At 36.0% G+C, this 23177-nt stretch overlaps 1 long non-coding RNA gene across 1 annotated transcript in view; it reads right to left on the bottom strand.

Moving 5' to 3' along the window:
- The window catches only part of LOC120511703, a 103210-nt gene that overhangs the window by 4094 nt on the left and 75939 nt on the right, over positions 1-23177 (bottom strand). The gene's annotated exons all lie outside the window — the stretch shown is intronic.

Raw genomic sequence — 23177 nt, 5'->3', positions numbered from 1 at the left:
ATTCTGAACATGTGAGATGCAAAGATAGTGAACAAGAGAGCAGTGCATCCAGTACATTCTAAATATTCATGTTATGCAAATCAACTCTATAGCACACTTGTTTGATTGTTGAGGTATGAGGCAAACTACCTGGAAACAGTTTTTCATATGAGATACTGCACTTGTGGTGCAACCCTCCACAAATACACATATTTGTGGGAGTCATCACTGTCAGGCTGGGAAAAATCTATGGAAGCATTAAAGAAGAAAAATTAAAGGTACCTCTGATTTTTTTTTCCCAGAATTCCCCTTCCTGACATCTTTTACTCACCTAACTCTGGGTTTAGGAATAAAGAACAATCTGCATAAAAGAAACCTTAGAAATAATTTAGAGAAGTGGTAAAGCTCCACACTGAACCACTTTGAGGAGCACAGTGGATACAAACTGAAATGTAGAAGGTTCATTTTGAAGATCAAGGAATACTCTTTCCCTGTGAAGGTGACCAAGTAGTGGCACAAGTGGCTTGGGGAGGGTATGGTGCTTCAAGATATTCAAGTTATTCAGATGTGAACCTGAGCAACCAGCTCTAGATGGCCCTGCTTAACCAGAGGGGTGGGACAGGGCATCTGGACGTTCCTGCCACCTCAGCTGTTCTGTGACAATGCCCCTCTACTTGCCTCTGACCTTGCCAGGCAGCTACAGTGTTTATCAACATGAGACATATCGTTAACTAACACTTTATGTCACCAGCACATCACATGTAAATAAAATATTCTACCCAAATATCTGACTTTAGAGATAGCGGTCTGGAGAGGGAGAATTTTCCAAAGATAACAAAAATCTTAGACTAGGTAAAACCAGTATGCAACATTTGTTTGCATTCACAACAAAATCTGGGATATTCTGGTAGTCCTGGCTATGAACCAGCATTAATAGGAGAATTTTCACCTTTGTCACAACTAATTACTAACCAAAATAATTAAGCAATCCAATTTTCTGAAATTTAGGAAAATTTATGCTGGATTAGTGGCAGAAAAATCACAAATCAGGTAATGAGATATGAAAGGTTTAAGCCCTCTGCTAAGTTCCTCAGATGAGTAGGTTTGACAGGTTTGGAGGAAACAGTGGGGAACTTCAGGGTCCTCCCCATGCCTCCTACAGATATTCAGATACCAGTGTGTAAGAGAATAGGTACAGAGAGCAACAAATTTACTGACAACACTGAATGCAATTGGAAAGGCTATCCACACACAGTTGCTGTTTATGATAAGAAGATTCTTTCTACTGTCTTTATAAATAGGATCTTTCCCTTTATCTTTCATTTTGGAATAATTTCAGAGATCTAATTTGTTTTGTCAGATTTGTAATTATTTCCGGAATTTACATCAGCTCCAGTTTTAACAAGCAATAACAAGGTAAGCTCTAAAGTGTCCCAAACAACAGACATATTCCCAAAATCTTAAACCCACTAGTCCTGCTTAAATTGACATGACGTCATTTTTCCAGCATATTAAACTTAACACCTGTTTGAAAAGAAACACTTGAAAACTGTTACACCAATGATGTAGAAATTGTTTCAATGACCAGAGAAAAAACTCATTCAAGGCTACTAAAACCAACTTTGCCTTTCCCTTCTTTTCCTAGGCTTCACGCTTCTTCAATCCATAAAGGTTATAAAGAGTACATCAAGTATGTAAGAATTTATTTATAAATGGTCCAAAGGGGAGAGCCAACAAAGAGAAATGATGGGTTAATTGGGTCATATTTTCCTCAGTTTTTTGTTCTAGCACAGAAGGAAAATCATTCAGTCAGCAGCATTGCATTGTAGGATTGCATGTACCAGTGACAGAGGAATCAGACCAGATGTTTCTCCACTTCTAAACAGGTTTTTTTTTTCTCTTTATATTAAAATAACTTCTGTTCTTACCAGAAATGTTCTTACAGAGGTGGAGACAGGGAGTCAATAGCATTCATACATGAAATCCTATTTTAAACGCTTGTTCTATTGCTACCAGAGGATTGATTTCATTAATTACATACCTTATAAATTCCCTCTGTACTTCATGGAAAAGACACAGCTGTTGTTTTCTCTTATAATGTTTGCATTCATGATCTGCAAGTCCAGTGTTATTTAGCCTAAATAGAGTCCAAAGTTTTCCTTTCTAGAGTGTCTGCACAAGAACTAAAGTGGTGCAAGACCTTCTATCTTTGTAACAGATGCCTAAAAATGGGGATGGGCAACCAGCTTCATTTGTCAGAGCTATTTGAGTTCAGATCCCAGCAGCAAGAATAGGATGGGTTGCATCTGTCTGGATCCTGTGTAGGAATTGAGCAGTATCAGTGTTAAACAGCCACAGGAATCAAGCAGCTTCAGAACTCTTCTAGCCAGAGGAAGAGCTGGAATTGTTCAGGGATTGAACTCTCCTGTGGCTATGGAAAACAAAAGCAGGAAGGAATGGCATCTTGACAATTTGATGATAAACTAGGTAGTGGGAAATAGAATTTGGCAAATAATAATGCTATTATTTTTTCAACTTGTTTTTGCTTTCCAATCAACATTATTTTTTTATTCACAAATTATTTTTCTATCATATTCTCTTATAACAAAAATTCCCTCTTTCCATCTATATTCAAGTAATTTAATTTATATAAGTTTTTGTTTGTTTTAATCAAACTATAATTTGGTTCATACAATATTCTTGGGATTTTTTTTGTTTCTCCCAAAGAAACAGATCTCTATGTCTACATCAGATAATATATTTCTTCTAATGTGAAAAAACTCCATAAAAACGTCAAAGTTTAATTATATTAAGATTGCAAATAGTGTTTTCCTAAGTTTAATTTTCAGTTTCTTCATTAACTTTGTTTTCTCTATGATTTGAGGAAAATGTGTAAATTTTTTTTTGTTTTAATGTTTTTTTTTTTCAGAAAAGATAAAATGTGAATTCAGGTATTAGGAAGCTTGCCATATCTTGCAAAGTATGAAAGACTGCAGTAGGGCTTTCTACATTGCAACTGAGATAGAATAGACTGCAAGGACATTGTGGATTTAAGGATTCCACTGTCAAATTTACCAATTAAAGTAGTAATCTGGTACTACTACTTTTAATGACTTTCAATGAGTGATTTTCAGCAGAAGATTTGCTACTTCCTGAATGTCACCATTCACATGGAATTAATAAAACAGAGCTGGGGAATTAAAGTCAATATTGAAAACGAAATACAGCATTAGTGGTCTCAGAACAGTTAATGACATGAACATTTAAAGAGAAGAACACTCCTTATTCTTTTCTTTGCAAAGGTAAAAACTAAATCCCAGGTTTAAATCCACATTTCCTCTGAGTAGATTTCATTTCAAGCTTTACTGCAAATTCAACATAAGATTATACAATGGTGACAAGTATGCACTTTTCTTATAAACCTGTATAAGGGATTTGTAAAATCAGCCTGCTGATGTCACTTGCAGCCAAGACCATTTGCTTTTTGGGTCTCTGAGAAAACAGATATACCCTTTCAGTAATAATATTCCCTTCCAATAAAAAGGTGCTTACCCCAAATTGGAACAAAATTCATAAATTTGAGCTTTTCCATGGAACGTAAATTTTCAAAATATTTTCTTTTGGGAGAATGAAATGGAATATGTAAAAAAATCCGAGCCACAAAGCCAGCTGGCTAAATACCTTAGATAGAAATCACACCAGACCATGGATTTAGCTGCTCCTGAGAGTGGGGAGCCCCGTAAACCAGCAGGGAGGCCCAGTTTGCCTGTCTGGTAGACTGGAGTCTGTCAGGGACTTCAGCGAAATTAATGTGTTCCCGCAAGATGATTTCATTTCACTGAATCTGAATTTTCCAGGGCAAACCAATCCACCAGAATATTTGTCTCATTCTATTGTTCATGCTTTCCATAGGAATAATTTATTGCTTGTTTGTCAATGGGTTCCATACCCTTTTGCAGTATTTGTGGCCACACTACAGTGGGTATTTTTATTGCTGCTGGGCAGCCCAACAGATACATCATATACAGACACTGAAATGCAATGCCTCCCATAAAAGTACCACTAACAAAGGAGAATGTGGCAAATTCCATAGGTCCCCTATGTCCTGAGGGTTGTTCTCTTGCCTGTGGCTGGCTATGAGAAATGAACATGTAACTCATTAAAAAAAGGATATTAAACTCCAGGTATACAGTTGGATAAAGAACATATCTGTGAGTAGAACAAAGAAAAGAGGAGTGAAAAAATGGATCTTTCACTGCTATTAAAGCTTCATAAAAGCTGCAGTTTTGTTCCTTTTCCCCCAAATTATTCTTCTATTATATCCTGTTATGATAAAATTTGCCCTTTCTATGTTTATGTTGTTTAATTTATATAATGTACATATGCAGCTAAAATAAGCTCTGAAAGTCAAAAGCAAAAACAGAAGACAGAGAAAATTGCAGGACCTGTTATGGAAGGCTGGAATAAAAAAAGAGTAATTAATGTTAATAAGTCAAATGTTAATATAAATCTTTACAGACTCTCACTATTAGCAATGAGTTTGAGATATCATCAAGTAGTGCTTTAAATTATATCCTTAAAACATCCCAGAAAGAATTTCGAAGCCAAGCAATAAATGTTGAAGCTGAAGTCAAAGAGTTGAAGGTGATTCCTTGATTTCAGCAATTAAATGCATTCAGGAATGTATTACAAGAAATGTTCTGTTGCCTCTCTTTGAAGAACAGAGCAGATAAAAGATGATTGACCAGGGGGAAGCAATCATTCCATATTATTTTATTGGTAAAGGCATTAACAATTGCAGTGGCCAATGATGTATTAATATTTCAAAACTCTGTGCTGAAGAGTTTTGACATGGAAAACATTTTACAGGGTGCACATATAAAAACATGTAGAGAATCTTTATCATTAAACCTATCCACAATTCTTTCTTGACATCTTCTTTGAAAAATGATAGGTAGGAAATTAAACTCTTGAATCTTGTACCCTGTAATGACGGCAAACACATCCGTTTGTAAGATTTTTTCTTTATCAAAAAAAGCCAAAAAATTGCTTGACTTCATTTTATGGAATCTGAGTGTGTGCCTTGTTAATATGGTGAAAATAGCACTTTTGAGCCAATTGATTATTAAGTTTAAAAAGTTCTAATCACTGATCTTCTGTCAAAATGAGACAGATATCCAAGAATGTGATTTTAGTTAAAGGAGAAACAAATAAAAAGGAAACCCCCAAGACACAGGTAACAAAACTGATATTGTCTTTTTTTACAGTTCTTACGCATCAAAGAAATATTGTATATGAGTTCACATAATGAAAATTACCATATTCACAAAGAAACCAAAAATGCAGATTTAATCTTAGTTATTGCATGTTCTTCTTGAATTCCTAATATTTCTGTCTTTAAATGCCAGGATATGGGGGGAAAAGTATATGTCAACAGAAATACCAGATTTTTAAAGAAACATAATCTATGTTTCAGTGACCTTATCCTCATTTTTCTTGGACATTCATTTTGTTCTAATTGGTATTCCAGATATTCAGTCTTTATTTCATTATGTTGACAGTTTCTGAAGCAGAAGCCATCAGTTTGTAGGTGCTGTGGAGCACTCAATGGGTGCTCCATTGCACAAGGAGTTCAATTTGTGCAAGCGAGCTAAAATGAGATGGAACCAAAGTGGCCAAAAAATCACTTAAAAGCATATGAAACCGATGCATGTTTTTGTATTAGAAAAAGCAGGGTTTCGCTGCTAATTGTGTTTCAGAACTTCTCATTATTCAATACTTTCAACAGATGCTATCTACTGAGATGGTCAAGGATGAAGGGATATACAAACCAGATTGTTCTATCCATATTCCATGTTGTAAACCATCAAAAAAATCTGACTATTCTGAATGCTTCAGCAGATTGTTGCAGGCAAAATTTATTCTACCTTTGTGCATTTCAAAGGAAACGGTCTCAAGGAAGTACTGAACAAAAGAAATTGAGAACTGAAGGACTGCATTTTTCTCAGCCAAAGAAGAACATAATTAGCAACACAGAAAACTGCAATTGTTCAGCGATCTGACCTCTGTGAATTACTTCAAACAAACTGAAGAAAATGAGACTTTTATCTGACAGTTCATTAGGAACCTGTATTTTATGTGGGATATTTTAACCATGCAAATAAAATCAAAATTCATTAGTATAAAGTAGGATATTACAGTGAGAGCCAGTTTTGTGTGTATCCATGAAAACTAGCCAGTCTTTGCATAAACTCAAGGTAATGAAGATAGTTTTAATTGTGGTTAATGGGATGTTGAGTGATACAGATTATCTCAACCTGTTAAAGTCAAACAAGCATCTTTGTGTTTGTCATTGTTTATATTTGCATCAAATATTACCCTCTCAAAATTTAACAAGCCCTTGTAAAAAAATTTTATAAAAAACCTTTATAAAATAGACTAAATATATCTGTTAATTCCAGAATTAGTTGAGTTCCCTAAAAATATATTTAAAATATTATTTTTCTTTCATAATGAAAATATTCCAATTTACAATCTATGCAGTCATATGTACAGTATATTTCCTTATATTAAAATTTGTTAGTAAAAGTTGCTCCAAGCACACATTTGAAAAGAAATGTGTAGGCAAAGATCCAGAGTTCAGCCACCTTTATATTTTTAAGTTTGAAAAGTGCAGGAAAACCCCCGCCTCTCTGGAGTAAAAGACTGAAAATTCTAACTGACTTTGGGACAGTCAGGATTTTACCATAATTGCTTTAAAGTCTTACCCTGCTTGGCCCAAATTCCTCTAGGATTTTGGAAGCCATTCACGGGATCTTGGTAGATCAGTGAAATGCAGCCCTGGGGCTGTGGGAGGCTGACTCAAACAAGGTTGTGGGGGTTCCCATCCATTGTACATCCAGCCCCCTCCACACCCCATGTATCCAAGAGCATTGCTGGGGATGACCTGCAGCCACCTGATTGAGGACAACTTCATTTAGTGTTGTTCTGAACTTGCATCATCAGCTGAACCGTCTCATTGATACTCATTTCACTTGGGTTCAACTAAAATAAATGGCTGATAAGTCAAAAAACAGTGCTGACTCCCCACTGCCGAAGGGCAGCTGGAAGACTGCAACCTCAGAAAACCAGACTGCTCCTGGAGTTATCAGATCAAAGTGTAAGAAAGAGCTGAAAGATACAGACAGACCAGTTATGAAATATGCAGACAACATGTTTGACCTCAGAACAGCTTTTGGGGAGAGGTGAAAAGAAGTTCAGGACAAAATTCACTTGAAGCGTTCAACTCTGTTCTGTAAAGTCATTAGTCTCATCAGACTTTTTTTTTTCAAGCAATACTTTTTTTAAAAAAAACAAGGAGTTGAATAAATTCTATTCATTTCTTCTCATTAAAATCCTTCTCACTTGTGCAAAATTTATTAATCAAATATTGTTCCTTTACAGGTGACATATATTGCAATAGAAGCAGAAGCAGATGGAAAAAGCAAAGTATAAATGGTAAAAGTTAAATACTTAATACTTAACAGAATGTTACCTTACTTTAAATGTTCTATATTTCAAAGCTGACAGGTATAATTTGGCTTTAAAGTGTACAATAGGATGCTTTCAGAAGCCTTTACTTCTTTCACATTGAAACACACCTTCATTTTCTTGCACATTATAAAGTTTATTCAAGTATTATGAAGATTGTACTTACTACTTTAAAAAAGTGGTGCTCACAATTGTAATTACTGAGAATTACAGAAAGGTTTACCAATAGTCCAAAACTGTAGCCTTACCTTGGGCACCTTCAGAAGAGTGAAACAAAGGCCAAAGAAGGGTTTTTAGAAGGAAACATGAGGAATCCTGGTCTATATTTACCCTCAGCTAGAAGTAAGAAACCCTGTTGTGAGAAGACACTCTTGAAAAAGAGAATCCATATGATTTCATCATGAATCCCAAAACTTTACACCACAGTTTATCCGAAAAAGAGGGCAAGTTGGAAGTAGGAGTATCAGTATAATTGATTAGAATTGATCACTGTAAAGTTCAACAGGTTTGTATGATAACTATTCAGCAGATTTGTAGATAACTACATTTATTTTTAATCTTGAGTGAATTAGGGTAATGATATTTCTAGCATTGTTTTATTGTATCGTATTATATCAATAACATAACACATATTTTATAATATGCATAATACATTAATTATATTAATTATATTGTATTATAATAGAATACAATATAATTAATATTATACAATATTATAATTTATTATAATTTATTAGTATATTGATGAATTCTACATTTGCTATATGCTGCCATATAGCATTTAGTGTGAGTATTTAATTTCAATAGATTCAAGTATTTGAGCCTAAAAAGTAATGCTCATAGACTAAAAAATGTAATAAGGACCTGAGAGAAGTGAAACAAAATATCTGGAAAAGCTGAGAAGCTGTACTGGTCATGAAAAATTTTGGTAAGTAATGAAGGAAGAAAGTTGAAGGAAAATAAAAAGACAGTACATTAATCTCATGATCAGCAGAACAAGACATAATTCTTTGAATTCCCAAGTTGCATATAATTTTATAAAATTGTTATTCTTCTGTGTAACGTGGTGTGTTCTTCTGCATTGTAGTGTCTTAATTCATAAAAACATATCAAACATTTTTTTGATAGTCTCAGGACACTAGGAGTAATGAAACAAAATCAGTACTCTTTCTTCATTCAGGAATCTTATCTAGGAGCCAAAATCCATGGTAGTATTAACAGTGATCAGAATGTAGACTTTGACCCTGTGCTTCATTCATGGTTAAAGAACAGAACATCTGGACCTCAGAACACGGAGACTTGTAAAGGGAATTGTACCTCCTGTTGTGAAGCCAATAGAACTCTACTCAGAATTACAAAAGTACTCTCAGTGATCTCATCATCCTGATCCAAATTTGATCAAGGGACATAGCATTCTGAAATGCATGAATCTGAATTTTAATCAATATAGACTCTGAATTTTAACCAATATAAACAAAAGGAAAATTTTCCATATATTTGTACCAAGGGGTTCAGCTACAAAACAGTGGCTGTAGCAAAAGTATGTTTTATGGACCTCTAAAGGTACATTTGTATGTTTACCTGTTTCCTACATAAGACAATAATAAATATTTAACTTCTCCTGCTTCCTTTAATATCTTCCTAAGCAGTAAATTATGCTGTGTCCATAGTCCTCTAAAATGTAAATCAGGTTCCGCACAATAAAATTAATGAACAGTGTTGCTAAGAGCCAGGTGTTGGAGCCTGAATGAAATGTCTCATGGGAACTCAGACTTTGGACCATTAGCCATGGCTAATGGGCATGGCTATTTTATAAACAGAAACAGATGTCCCTCTAGAACAGTCCTCATTTGGTTAGTGTGCAGGTACCAGGTATTATTTTAAAACAAACTTTATACATTGATCTGAAGGATTTTGGAAAGCAGGAGTGGTGATATTGGCTCATCTTTTACTCTGAATTTATTTGATAATACATCTACTTGCTACAGTGGCAGAAAACAGTGCAGAATTCTTTTATTGCAAGAGGCTAAATTTACAAGAGCATGTTTGACTAAATGCATAGTATCTCTGAAAGTACACAGAATATGCCAAGATACCTTTTTTCCTTCCCCAAACAAAATGCGGCCTTTTTAAAGTGTTCTGGGGAGAGAAAATGAAAGATGCCAGATGACAAACGCTAAGTGCTCATTGCTTAGCAAACACGCTGAATAAATATCACAAACTTTGTAAAGCCATTAAGTACAGGAACTCATTCCACTGAAGCCCAGAGTAGGAACACAAATAAAGAGTTAGCACTACTCTCATGATAATATAGTTGAAGGCAACTGAATTATATCTAAATTGAATGTGAAGAGACATTTATTTTGGTTCAACTATGTTGTAACACTGTCTTACTTTATAATACACTCAAGTATTTCATTTTAGGATAATGAAAAGAGTCATGACAGAAATGACACCACCTTACAAAAATTAACACGACATAATAAAATAAGTCTTATTAAACTTAAACTTTACTCTGCTCTCTGTACTTTCCTCTCTCCAATAAAACAATGGACATACATTCATATACAGCCAATTAATTATCTTTCAGTTGATTTACTAATATATAGTATTCCTAATCCTTGCATAGTGACAAACATGAAACACAAACTTTAACATTACTTATACTCTATGTTACTGCATATGAGATTAAAACAGAAAGTCTAAGAGTTGTCACAAAGCTGTGTGGAAAGCTACAGGTAGGGAGAAGATTTGTAAGTCTAGCTCTCTGCCAAAGGCAAACTGCATAGAAAAAAAAGGACTCGACCAGATTCATTACAGAGCCTACCATAATGAAAATTTAAGCATAAGCCAAAGGCACTTGTGTGAAAGCAGAAATTATTTACTTTTCCAGCAGAAAAAACAATCTCATGTTCTCAACAGAGAGGGTTATTCACAGGATAGCATACATTGCTTACCAAGTTATAGAGTATCTGTTTTAACGGTTGCAGCCATGTATTAGCTTGATAAACAAATCTTATTCTTTAACAAAGTCAACTTATAGCTCTGTAATTAACCAATAGAGGATAATTAGCAAAAGGCAAACTGGCCAACTGAACAACCCAAAGTTTGAATCTAAGGACAAATCTTGTTGGACACATATGTTATCAGTACTTAAAATGCCATTTAGTATGTTTACAAGAGAATTCTCTGCGATTTTAAGAGCTTGATAGTGTAATATTCTATTTTCATTTTTTAAATTAATTATAAAAATGTTTATTAATTGTAGTCATTGCGAATTGTTTGCTACCAGCATACCAGAACCAAAGGACATGCTGGGTCACCTGAAGGTCACCAAGTCAGAGCTGGAATTGCAGTGTGATGTTATCTAAACCATCTCACTCCTCTGTATCTGCTACTGCTGTCAGAGAGCCCAAACAAAAAGTGCAAAGAGCGAGATCATGAGCCAGCGGCTGAAGAAGGTTTTGGATCCTGCTTGTGAAAAAAGGGAAAAAAAAGCAGATGAAAAATGAATGTTTCATCTTTGTAGCTCTCTGGCAGAGATAAATACAAAACTGTCAAGTGTGGTCAGTGGTCAAGTAAGGTTCAGAAAACCAGCACAGATTCTTCTTCCACAGATAAATGACAAGATATGGATGCGCTCTCCTCACACCCATGTCATTCTTGCCAAGAGCTCTGGAAAGTGGTGTATTCAAGCATTCAGATGAAGGCCAGTGTTTACTGGAATCTGCTGTGAATTGCAAGAGGATACATATATTATTAGGCCTCAGAACATTCATTGGCTCCATCTGGGGAAATAGTTTCCATACTCTCAATACAGGCTGTATCCCCTGAAGGAAATTCTGCTAAAAATCATTTAAATGAATTGAAGCAACACTTACCACAAAAAGAGCCAATAAGGTCACAAACTTGACAATAAAACTACAGAAAGTGGGCTGCTAACCTGCAATAGTTCTAACCCAGTGTTTCTGTCAGATAATTTTCTGAGGCAGATTTCACTACAATGTTACTGTTAGAAGTGGTAGGGGATTAAACTTCTCCCAGAAAACAAAACCAAAAACCAAACCAAACAAACAAAAACAAAAAAACCCCCCTCAAACTAACCAAAAAAACCTCAAGCAAACTTTAAACAAATCAAAAGGAGAACAGTTAGGACTGTAAACCCACTTTTTTTCCTAGCACTTCTGTTTCAATGTGTACAGCAAGTACTTGCTCTGCCACATACGATGGTCACACTGGCTAATGTCTGATCTAGGTCTGATCTTCAACCAAACAAAGTGGTGCATCAGGCAGCAGGTCTGGATATCCTGCTTTGGTAAATTACACTGGAATATCTGTCAACAACTGGCAGCCTTCTGAGAGCTGCCTGGAAAAAGTAGCTTTTTTCAGAGAATCACAGAATATGCTGAGTTGGAAGGTACACATGAGAATTGTCAAAGTCCAGCTCCTGGCCCTGCACAGCACCATTCCCAAAGGTCACACCAGGTGCCTGAGAGCATTGTCCAAATGCTTCTTGAACTCTGTCAGGCTTGGTGCTGTGACCCCTTCCCTAGGGAGCCTGTTCCAGGGCCCAACCACCCTCACGGTGAAGAGCCTTTCGAGCCCTGTGGAACCCCACTAGTGACAGGTCACCAGTCTGATGTCACCACATTCACTACAACCCTTTGTGCCTGATCCTTTTGTAGATCCTTTTTGTTATGTGATTGTGGATTATTGTGACATTGAAAGTTTTCAGAATTGACTAGTCTTTATTCAGTCTGGGAAACTGCAAATACGTTCATGCTGAGCTGTAAAGAATACCAATAAAAAAGAAATATCACACAAAAATCACATTGAGACAAAGAATAACAGAAGCCCAGACTATTAAGTGTTTTGGAGTTGCAAGTTGGTTTAATATGAGAATATGGTTTGAAATACCATAACATTTTCTTATGTAGAGAGAAATTTCTGCAGTGTTCTTGTGTTCTTAACTTCACAACCCTGGTGCACTTTATAAGCTTAGATCTGAATTCTTTCTTTCCCCCTAGTTCCGTGACATAGTCTTTGATAGGCCAGACCACTCAGTTAACAACACCTTTCAGTTATCAACCAGGAAGAATTTCCTTGTGAATAATGCCTCACTGTTGAATTAACATTAAGATGTTGAGGGAAAATAGTCACTCCTATCATAGTTTACATTGGAAAAGGCAGGTACATTAACATTTCTATCAAGCCACTGTATTATACATGCTGAGCCAATTTGAATGCACAGGGGATAGAGCAGTAGCTAGGCACTTTTTACGGAAAAAAGTGTCAACATCACCACATCAGCCAAGAAACACTTGTACTCTTTCCTTCTCCTCCTTCCCTTTCTTCCCCATCATAGACTTCCTCTTGTTTTAGGAGTTTTCACTTTTATTTTATTCCTTAGGACACAGATAAGTTTTTTAAACAAGTCCATCTGTTCCATTATTGTTGCTTATTCTCTCAGAGAAATGTATGTTGGCTGTGCTGGTTCTCAATATTAGTCTAGGATATGGGATGAGAAAACTTGGTATAAAAGGACCAAGAATTAGAAAGCTTAAATTTTCCTAAACCATTTCTTATTTCCCTCACTGGGTGCATTAGATAATAACTGGTAATGGTATCATTTGGCCCATGTTCTCACACATGTATGCCAAGTATCAGTGGCCTGACTTTCAGAAGACACTCTCTCCAAGACAGACAGACTTATTAAATGAATATGTAATATTTCCAGGAATGGGTAAAATTTGCAATGTCTACATCTTCATTTAGACCCACCAAAGGCAGAATTCAATTCCTACTCAAACTTTGGCAGCTATTTGGATATGAGCTCCCATGAGTTTAGAAAATAATATTGTCTGGAAAAAAAATAAACTCTGCTCTTACAAACTTCTTTGCTGTGCCAAGATTTTCCCTCAGTCAAACAGCTCTTCGCCACCTGTAGTGTGAAATAATCTATAATGTGAATGCTTATGAATTTCTAAAGGGGAGTTTCTGAATCTGAGATTTCAAACTTTGACTGAAGGGCTTGTTTTCTTATACTGCCATCTCTTAGATCCATATGGAAATAAAAACAGTAGCAGGTGACAGGAAAGACTCTTACAACTGTCAAGGAACAACCAGGAAATGTTAAATAAATGCTGTTGAAATTAGAAATACGGGTGCTGAAATATTAAGTGGTTAGTGTGTTAAATTCATCAGTGTGCTGGTTTCATTAAACAGGCTCAACATTTACCTGTGTCAGTGGCAGCCAGTCAGCCCTAAATGCCCAGTGAGCCACCTCACAGGGATTTGCAGAGCTCTCTTAGAGTGATCGTCTTTATCTAGGTGTGATTAGAGGAGACTCACAGAAGTTGACAAAACTCCAGGTTATCACTGATTCAGACAAAAGGGTGTCTGATGACCTTTCTCAAGCTTAGAAAGCAGTCCTGGTTCTATTAAATAAAAATGGGTAAAGGTAGTGGTGAACACATCTTTTGTTTGACCCACTATTTGAAAGGACTGCATATATTTATACAAAACCTCTATTTCCACTGCCCACACACATTTAGAGATACAGAAAGAGAACATGAGGTGCTGTCACAGAACAACATTATTTTTTTAAAAACATTGCTTGACCAGATAGAACACATGACAATGTAGAATAAGGTTGATGTTATATGACTTATAACCCGTGTGAAGTAGGAGATGGCATTTTCAGTATATTTAGATATGTACTAGCAGTATAGGAAGATTTTTCCTTGCCATTTCCATGCACTATAATTACTATATAACTGTGTGTACCATAATTTTAAACCATTGGCTCATAGAATTTTTCCCAAATTTCCAAAGCCAGTTTCAAAAGTATAATATTAAAATTATAATTAAAAAAAGAATGCCTTAATATTCTAATTGCTCATACCAAAGATAAATGCATATTTGGAGAAATATATTTATGGCTAAGTAGCAACTCCTCCATACCCTCAAATTTATACAACTTATCAGTCATGCCTCACATCCTAATTGCACAATTTAGTCATATATAGAAATAGTTGAGCAATACCCTGCATAAAAATATTCCTTAAAGTGTATCTTGAGGTGTTTGTCAACAGAATGAGATGGTTGTTTCCATCCAAGTGTTGGGTACAACACTTGTAGACTCATCTGGTCTATATTCACCATAGCAGGTGTGAGGAACAGGATGTCTGGCAGCTGCACTGAGGTTTTCATAGGCTGTGACAAAGCTATCTCTACATACATGTTTTTAATATCAACATGACACAACAGAACAGGATTATTCTCCAGTCCAAAGAGTTTAAACTCTATACATTCTGTGGTTAACCATTTGGCTGCAGTGTAAACATATCCCTGGGGATAAGTTTTCACTGTATGGATGCACAAATGTTAACAGGAATGTATCAGTAATGCTAAAAAATGGACCAGACTTTTCCATAAGGTTTTGTCCAGATTATGAGCCTTAACAGAATGGGGAAAAAGCACATATTGATGTCTAATTATTTCATAGTGTTCATATTTTGGTTCAAAAACACTTAATGGATTAGTACATGTGAAACTAATAAATATTTCAAATTGGATATAATTTGAGCTATTCAAGAGTGAAAAAGTATTCTAAACAATAAACTTTGGGTTTTATACCTTCTATGCATAGATTGTACAGAACCAGACAAAATTTTATTCAAAAAATTCATTCTTAAAAAATAGTTTTCTAATTCTAACGTTTAGAAATACTTTAATTTTCTATTATTATTGTTATTATTTAGAAACATTCTGGAGTGTTTAGAAGCACTCTTTAGAAGAAGTGCATTTATGTGGCAAAGTGCATACACAAGAAAAACACACTTCATGATGGAAGCACGCACTTGACTCTAACTATAATATAACCAGGGGCACCATTATAATAATGAAGACCTCACTTGAGATGTTCTTTCTGCAAGCACACATTGATTTTTAAATACCAATTCAGTCAACAAAAGGACAGATTCAAGCAGCTTATACCAGCAATTCCTAACAACCTACAGAATTAATTCACTTATCAAGAAGACTTTAATCCTGCTTCCAGTGATTATGAATCATCATAAAATCCATTATTTATGAGATGATTTTATAAATCACAGTAGCTACTGTACTATGAAAATAAAACTATAGGGCTGGATAAAATATGGTTTGACTCTTTCAGGTTTTAGCTGTAAAATCTCTGGGACTTTATAGACACAGCTCTAGCTCAGTTCCCTCAGCTTAAATTCCCAAGGTGGAGGCCACATTTATTTCCACTCTACATTTATTGCTTCTAACACTTGTACTTTCAAAATGGAAAAATATTATTTTTCCAAACTGAGAAATACCCATGGTTAACCCTGCACTTTTTGTATGTTAGCTTTAGGAAAAGGCCATAGGGTGCATACTGCTCAGAGTCCAGCTCCCCCAAGCTTTGATGCCTTTCTGGAACACTCCTTGAAGCATTACTGTAGGGTCAGGTTTTGTGAGATAAGAGAGAAAAGTCACTAAAGCCCTGGATCTCTGGGGGCAAAACATGTTTTCTGCAATGGCAATGGAAAAATTAAAAATGAAAACAATTTCAACTTTTGCTTAAATAAAAAATGAGCAGAACAGAATTTAAGGAAATGGTACCAAAAAAACCGACTGACTTCACTGTCTTCAGTAACAGGACTTTGATTAAAGAGTTGAATAAATGTGGTGTGGAACTGCAATATGTACAGCATGTATCCCATCTTTTTTTTTTTTTTTTTGAAGTGAGACTATAATACTGACAAGCAGACACTGAACAATGGATGTTTATATCATGTCTTTGAAAAAAATTATTTCAGCAGACAGACATGCCAGAGCAGCAAGCTGCCATCCCCCATTTATGGCAGCCCTGCTGCAGCTGGTGTCCTGTAGCCCTGGGAATTCTGACCCAGAGCAGCAGCCTCTGCAGGATTGTGGGCACTGCTGCCCTCGCTCCGGGTCCTTTTCTTCTGGTCACTGAGAAGGGAAATGTACTGTTTGGCTGTAGTCTGCTCACTGCTGACAAGCTAATCTCCCATGGCAGACTGCCTCTCCCTCTTACAAACATGCTCAGGCTGTTCTTGCTGTCAGCTGAGCAAACCCTGCAGAGCTTGTATGTTCTGTATTTTGAACTCTGATATTAACGATTTTCCTCACTTAGGCCGTGGTGGAGAGAGGGAATGTCAGTTCTTTTTTTATCCTTATGCTGCTAATAATCTTCACCAACTCCAGAGCCTTTTCTTATTTTTATTAAAAATTGAATGCAGAAAAACAGTTTCATGTAATCCTTCAAAATTCATATAAGGAAATTAAATTGACACAATACCTTACATTCTGGTGGAAAAATCTAATCTTAAGGGCAGTCCAAGACAATCCCTTTCATGCCCACAGTGCATGAGATGAATAACATCACTCCTTTGCCCTGCACAGTCTGGCTGTGGGGTTCTCCTGTCACTGTGCAAAGCCCCTGCGGGAAGCAGCAAGCTGTCAAGATCTTCCCCATTGAGCTAATGGCATCTGACTCGTATCAGATGAAAACAGAGGATCCCTACACAGATGCACTATGGCAATGCTGCTGAAAGCATGATGGGCAGATATTTATGCTCTCTGACAATGACAGGCTAAGGGGGTTGCAGACAGAGGATTTTTGATTAGAAGAATAAATAAATTAATTCAAAAATTTGAAAAAATCTAGTAGTGAAAAAATGTTTAGTGTAATTAGCTGTTGCCAGGGTCTTTGGCTTAAGGTCAAATATGTTCTTGGTCCTGTCAGACCACTTAAGTGAGTGGAAGAGTTTTGTGTCTTTGCTGGAACTTGCCCTCTGTGCAAAGACACAAATATATTTGCAGGTCATGATATAAAAGGCTATTACCCTGGAAAGCAGTCAGCCTGGGCAACAAGAATTGATACCTCATCATTCATTATTCAAGTACAGCTCAAACTTTTATCATGGAAGCTTATACTTCCAATAGGGAATCTGTCACAGAGCAAGGAAGACATGAGACTGCAGGGTTAAGAAAATGGTGGTTCTTTATAATTAATTATATTTTTCACTTATCTAAATTTTGAGATGTCAGAATAAGATGTGAAATAGTCTTTCTCTTATTTCAGATGTTAGCAGTTTATTATGGCTTAGTATTTCTTCTGACAGAAAATCTAGCATTTAATGGGTGAGACTTAGTTGACAGTGAATGACAGGTCCTTGAATGTTGTTATCATGTTTCCCTGGCAGGGTTAACACTCACCTCTCTTATATTGATATCTAAAAATTAGGTGGATTGAATGAGTAGCGTAGGTGGTTGGGTTTTTTTCCTTGTAGAATGAGATGTTAGTGTAAAAGTTTTTTTTTTTAATTTACTACTTTAAACTCTTTGCTGAGTGAATTAACAAAAATCTCTTTATGACAAATTTTAAATTTACAGTCTGAGAGAATAATCGTACACATACCATATTCAAATGTAGTCAAATAATTTTTGTGTATTACACTTTAAAATACTGAAACAACAACCTTGGCAAACAGTGCATTTGATTTCCATATTTTTCCATAACTTTCAAATATTTTAAGTCAGAGACAGTAAATTTCCCTTGCTAATAATTGTGTCTTTTCATGTTTGCGCATACATTGTATCTGTCTGGGGAAGAAAGGTTCTTAGGTACAATATTTGTAGGGGAGGAATAATAACAGCTTACAAAATGCAGTGAACCACTGATGTAGAATCCTCTTTTTGTGTAATAAATGGTGAAAAGTGTTAGACAACTGCTTTAACAGTCAGCCTTAGTTGTTTATGAGATTTATTTATGTTTCTCCTTGCTGTGCAGGCTAGGAATAATCTCCTGCCTGATGAATGGGAATGGTCAGGATTAAGGGTTCTGGGGCAGGAAGGACAAGAGGAAATAGTGAATTACTGTCATATGCAGAGGTTTGGGCTGGTGCCAAGCGCTGTGCAGGTGCGAGATTATGATGCAGTTCCGTATTTTTTTAGCAAGCCCTTCAGTTCATTACTGTATTTTGTTATGCAGGTTACCTCCTTCAGGGGCTCAGCAACATCCTTAGGTGAAATACCTCCATGACAGAATTCAAATTCATTACAGGAAATAGAAGAATTTTATATAAGACTCCTGCCATTTAACAAAACAGTAGATTCTTAGAGGTTGCCACAGCACTGGATGCTTTGTATATGCTACACATCTAATTGGGTCTTTGCAAGTGAATTGCTCTGGCATCTCAGCACATAAACCCACTTTTTCTTAAAGCAATGAGTTTGGGGTTAATTAAGCATCCTGCTGCTATTTTTTTAGCACTCTATACACTTATTTATAGCACTATACTATATATTTTTTGTTAGCAATATACTTTATATACTTTACCAACATTACTTGAACAGGGATTTTATATGTGTTTAATTCCATTTTATAGTGCTATGACAACCATTAAAATTGTCAGTTGCATTCTTGTAACAAAAAGTTTGTGAATTTCAATTGAGAATACAAAGTCTGTAATTCCATTGGTCAAGGAGAGATGTGGGAACTTGAAAAATCTACCCCATGCCAACAGAAGACTCATAAAAACTTTTGCTACATAATCCGCAGCACAAACCCTCAATGATTTTGGTAAATGCACATACTGCAAGCTTAAGGCTTCTCTATTGCAACAGCTCTGTTACTATGTCCATAACTACTGTCCCAAGTACGAAGTTGTGCAAGAACAAATGCCTTAGTTCAAAAGTCAGGTTAAATTCAAACCTTTTAGACAGTAAAAAAAAATTGGAGCAAAGATAGTACTTTGAGAAACAGATAAATAATTTGAATCCTAACTTCAAAAAATATTCAGACCCAGGTCTGAAGTAGGCTTAGGTATTGAAAAGTTCAGGTTCACACTGCAAAATGTAATTTAATCACCAGCAATTACTTGTTCTGATGTAGGGATGAAAATTCCCTGTACAGTGCTTGGAGAGAGTTAAATACTCAAAATCTGTGAAAGAGCCACATACTATCCAATTCATTGGAAGGGGAAATAAAGAAACTACCATTGAAGAAAGGGGAGTACTCACAATATCCAGCATTTTGGATAGTGTGCAGACTGGACGTTTTAACCCTGTAATGTTGCAGAAAATATTATGGTGATATATGGTCAAATATTGACCACAGATTGCTCTCCATTTGAAATTTTTTGCCTCCTACAAATGCCTCCCCAAGGTTTGGTTCTTTTGTGCTCCCTTCCTGTGCTACACATATATGATGCAACAGTTGCAGGGTCACTGTGGTCTACCTACCCTAAGTACACCAACACTTTTTCTAAGAGTAGATCTGAATTCCAGAATTTATATTTGATTAAGTGTCATTCAACAGCTCTGACTCTCAAAATTTCTCAATTTTCAAAAACTAACTCAAAAAATTTCTGGCTATGCCCTTGAGAAGATTTTTTTTTTCTTTTTGCAAATCTGAGCATGTTAGAAACTCATTCCCTCCTTCTTGCAATGAATGTATGCTATACATTCCTGTGAGGCCCATTTGTTACCAGACAAATACAAATGCTAATTGGATGAAGTAACATTTTCCACAATGAGTGTGAGATACAAACACCCACCAGAACCCTTCTGCTAAAATATGAAAAATACTTGGGAGTTAGCTAATCCAGTTCCTTCATTTTCTCAAAGCTTTATTTACTTCTTTCTGGCTGTATGTAATTAAATGGTATAGATTCTTTATTTTTGTTCTAAAAAAATGGTAAAGGTGCCCCTTGTTATATATGTACAAACTGTTCAATATTTCCATACCTACCTTGCCTTCTTGAAATACACTCTTTGTTTTCACAAAGAGCCAAAAGTGTCCCCAGGTGACAATGGAACATCCCTTCCCATTGACTTCTGTGGGAGCTGGGAATAAAGCAGACCACCCAGAATAAGAATTTTGAAGAAAAAGCTCTCTTCACTTGAAGAAAAGCTTATTACAGGCTCCTTTCCAAGTAGGAAGTGACCTTTAAAATTAATCTTTAGCAAACCACTCACGCATCACTAACTTAAACAAACATTATAGTCTTAGCTAAACCAGGGAGTATATTTCCTTCCTGCTGATTTGCTCCCAATTACTGTTGTAACAGAAGGAAGTAGAAGATCCTCAAAGGAAGTAAGCAACAGATGCAAGATGTTTGGAAAGATATTATAATTTGTGCAAACATTATCCTAGAAAAAAACAAGTATTCACCAAATTAGGGACATCAAACATATTCATTACCAATTTTTTTGCTCAGCAAAACTGATCTGTGTCACAACATGGATGCTTTTCCAAAATAAGAGATGAGGTCTTATGAAGTCCTGATGTCTTTTTGTTTGCTCGGATCTCACTAAAAATTGAGAAATTGCCTGAGAAGGATGCCATTTGTCAAGCAGACAGTGGCCTCTCCAAGATGCCCAGAGTGAGATTCATACTCATAAATGACCTTTCATTTACACAAAAAATCACTGTTCTTTTTCTGTTCAGTAATATGCAACCTTTTTAAAAACAAGGTCCATTTAGGTAAAAATTATTAGCTTTCTCCAAAAATTTAAAATTGATTGGTTGAAAAATTGTGGAAACAAATGGAAACATGCCCAAACATTATTTTCAGTGCCTAGTAAATATTTCTATGGGATGCATGAAAAATGATTAGGAAAGGCTTTTGTAGTCAGTAGACTGCAACTCACTACGAATCCTTCAGATGTCCGCTGGGATGTGTTTTTATTCCAGAGTGCTGAGAGAAATAAAGCAAGACTAACAACATCCTTTTTTCCCCCTACAGCATTACCCACCTTGGACATCTCTAAACTCACACATGAATTTCTCTGGGTCTCTAAACTGTGAGAAGAAAATGACAGATTGACTTACTATACTCAGATCACCCCTTCAGCACTGGCACAACTATGATCCTGTATTTGCTACAAAGCTAAATCTGTCTTTACTAAAATACAGGTTGTACACCAAGCCCCACCTGTACATGGAAAATTTTAATACACGTACATATATATAAATAAATATATATCTTTACTAGTAAATCAAACAGGGCTAGGACCATTCTCTAATCAACAGGTACAGAACAGTCCTTGTCAAAACTATTAAATTCCTTTCCTTTGAAAAAGCAGGATCAATGGAAAATACCTATAAGTTTGGCCCTGATTTGGGATGCTGGGATGCTTGGGATCAGGCTGGTTGTGTGCCAGGAGGCAAGGGCAGATGTCCCAGCTGAACAGAAAGTGTACTCCAGACAATAATCCACCAAGCTAAAGTTTATATTTCTTTTGCATTTTCATACCTATATTTATTTTACAAACCAAACCCCATTTTGTGTAATGCCAGTTTTAAATCTGAGGTGCATCCCGAAAATATTATGCATTTAATAACAAACATACAGGGCCCATTGCTTTTGTTGAGTACAGTGGCAGTTGTTCCTCTTTCTGTAGCAGTGAACCAGCTTTCTTCCTTGATCTTCCCTTTCTGTTTCTCATTTTGTTGATTTGGTTGGGTTTCATTTTTTAAAGCTAGTTAGGATTTCTAGTCATTTTTTTATCTCTTTACTAAAGCAAAAAACCAATTACAAAGCATGGTGTGTGCCTGTGTATTAGAGTACATCCAGATGTGTTAGACAAATATTAAATTCTTACTAATAGGAGCCTGTACAGTTATGCCTGAGTAGAAGCTGCTTCAGGCACTACTGTGTTATTAGATGCCCATTAATGCAAAAGGAAAATTTGCCCTTCTGATTCCCAAATGAACAGTAAACCTGGATCTCCAGTAATGAGAATATCATGGGAAGCTGAGAATTGTTAGCTTGGGTACTACGTGCCTGCTTTTGGCTATCAAATCCCGTTTTACAGTGCTCAGTGGTGATGCTGCAACACTGCTTATCTTTGCTGACTACAGCACATGAGAACACTGCAATTTCTCACTTGACTGAAGATGTGTCCACCATAGCCCAAGAGAGAGGTGTCAGTTCTCTATAGGTTAACAGCTTAAAATATTCAGGGTCATGTGTAACCAAACACTAAACAGCCACAAAATCATAACAATTTGCAGCTGCTTAGAGGTCGCAGTCTGGTCAGTCACATTGTCACATAGAGATACCTGCCACCACAACTGACACTTCTGGATAAATGGTTTGGAAAACAAAAGGTTGGGAAATTTATGGCCTTTCCTACTTTGTCTTTGTTAGACAACACATGGCATGCAGAAAACATGGGAGAACTATGAGAGAGTCAAAGTAACAAAAACTGAAATGTTCCTCTTCATCTTATTTACCACTATAAAATGCCTCTGTTCTTTTCATTCCAGGTCTGAAGTTCCCCCAAACACAGATGTTTGTCTGCTTTGTCAAACAAAATAATTAGAATTTAAATAGCATCTTTGTTATACATTGGGTTTTTTCTTTTCATCAGTCTAAACGTGTAACACAAAATTTTATTCTCCTGTCTAAATCAGAACCCTTGAAGCAAAATATGAATACAGATTTTTCTGAAGCTGTTGTTGCTGCTAATTGACCTGTTGCCCAGGTGAGATTAATTACTTCCCTAACTATCCAAGCCAGATAGGACCACAGGACATTTGATACAACTTGCTGTCATGAGATTTCAAATTTCTATACATAGAAAATAAATGAAAGGCCAAAAAGCCAAAATACCCTGGGGAA

This window comes from Passer montanus, unplaced genomic scaffold (assembly GCF_014805655.1).
Source record: "Passer montanus isolate IOZ18808 unplaced genomic scaffold, ASM1480565v1 scaffold11, whole genome shotgun sequence".
Classification (NCBI taxonomy): Eukaryota; Metazoa; Chordata; class Aves; order Passeriformes; family Passeridae; genus Passer; species Passer montanus.
The sequence above is the reverse complement of the archived record's forward strand: the minus strand, read 5'-3'. Positions and strand labels throughout refer to the sequence as shown.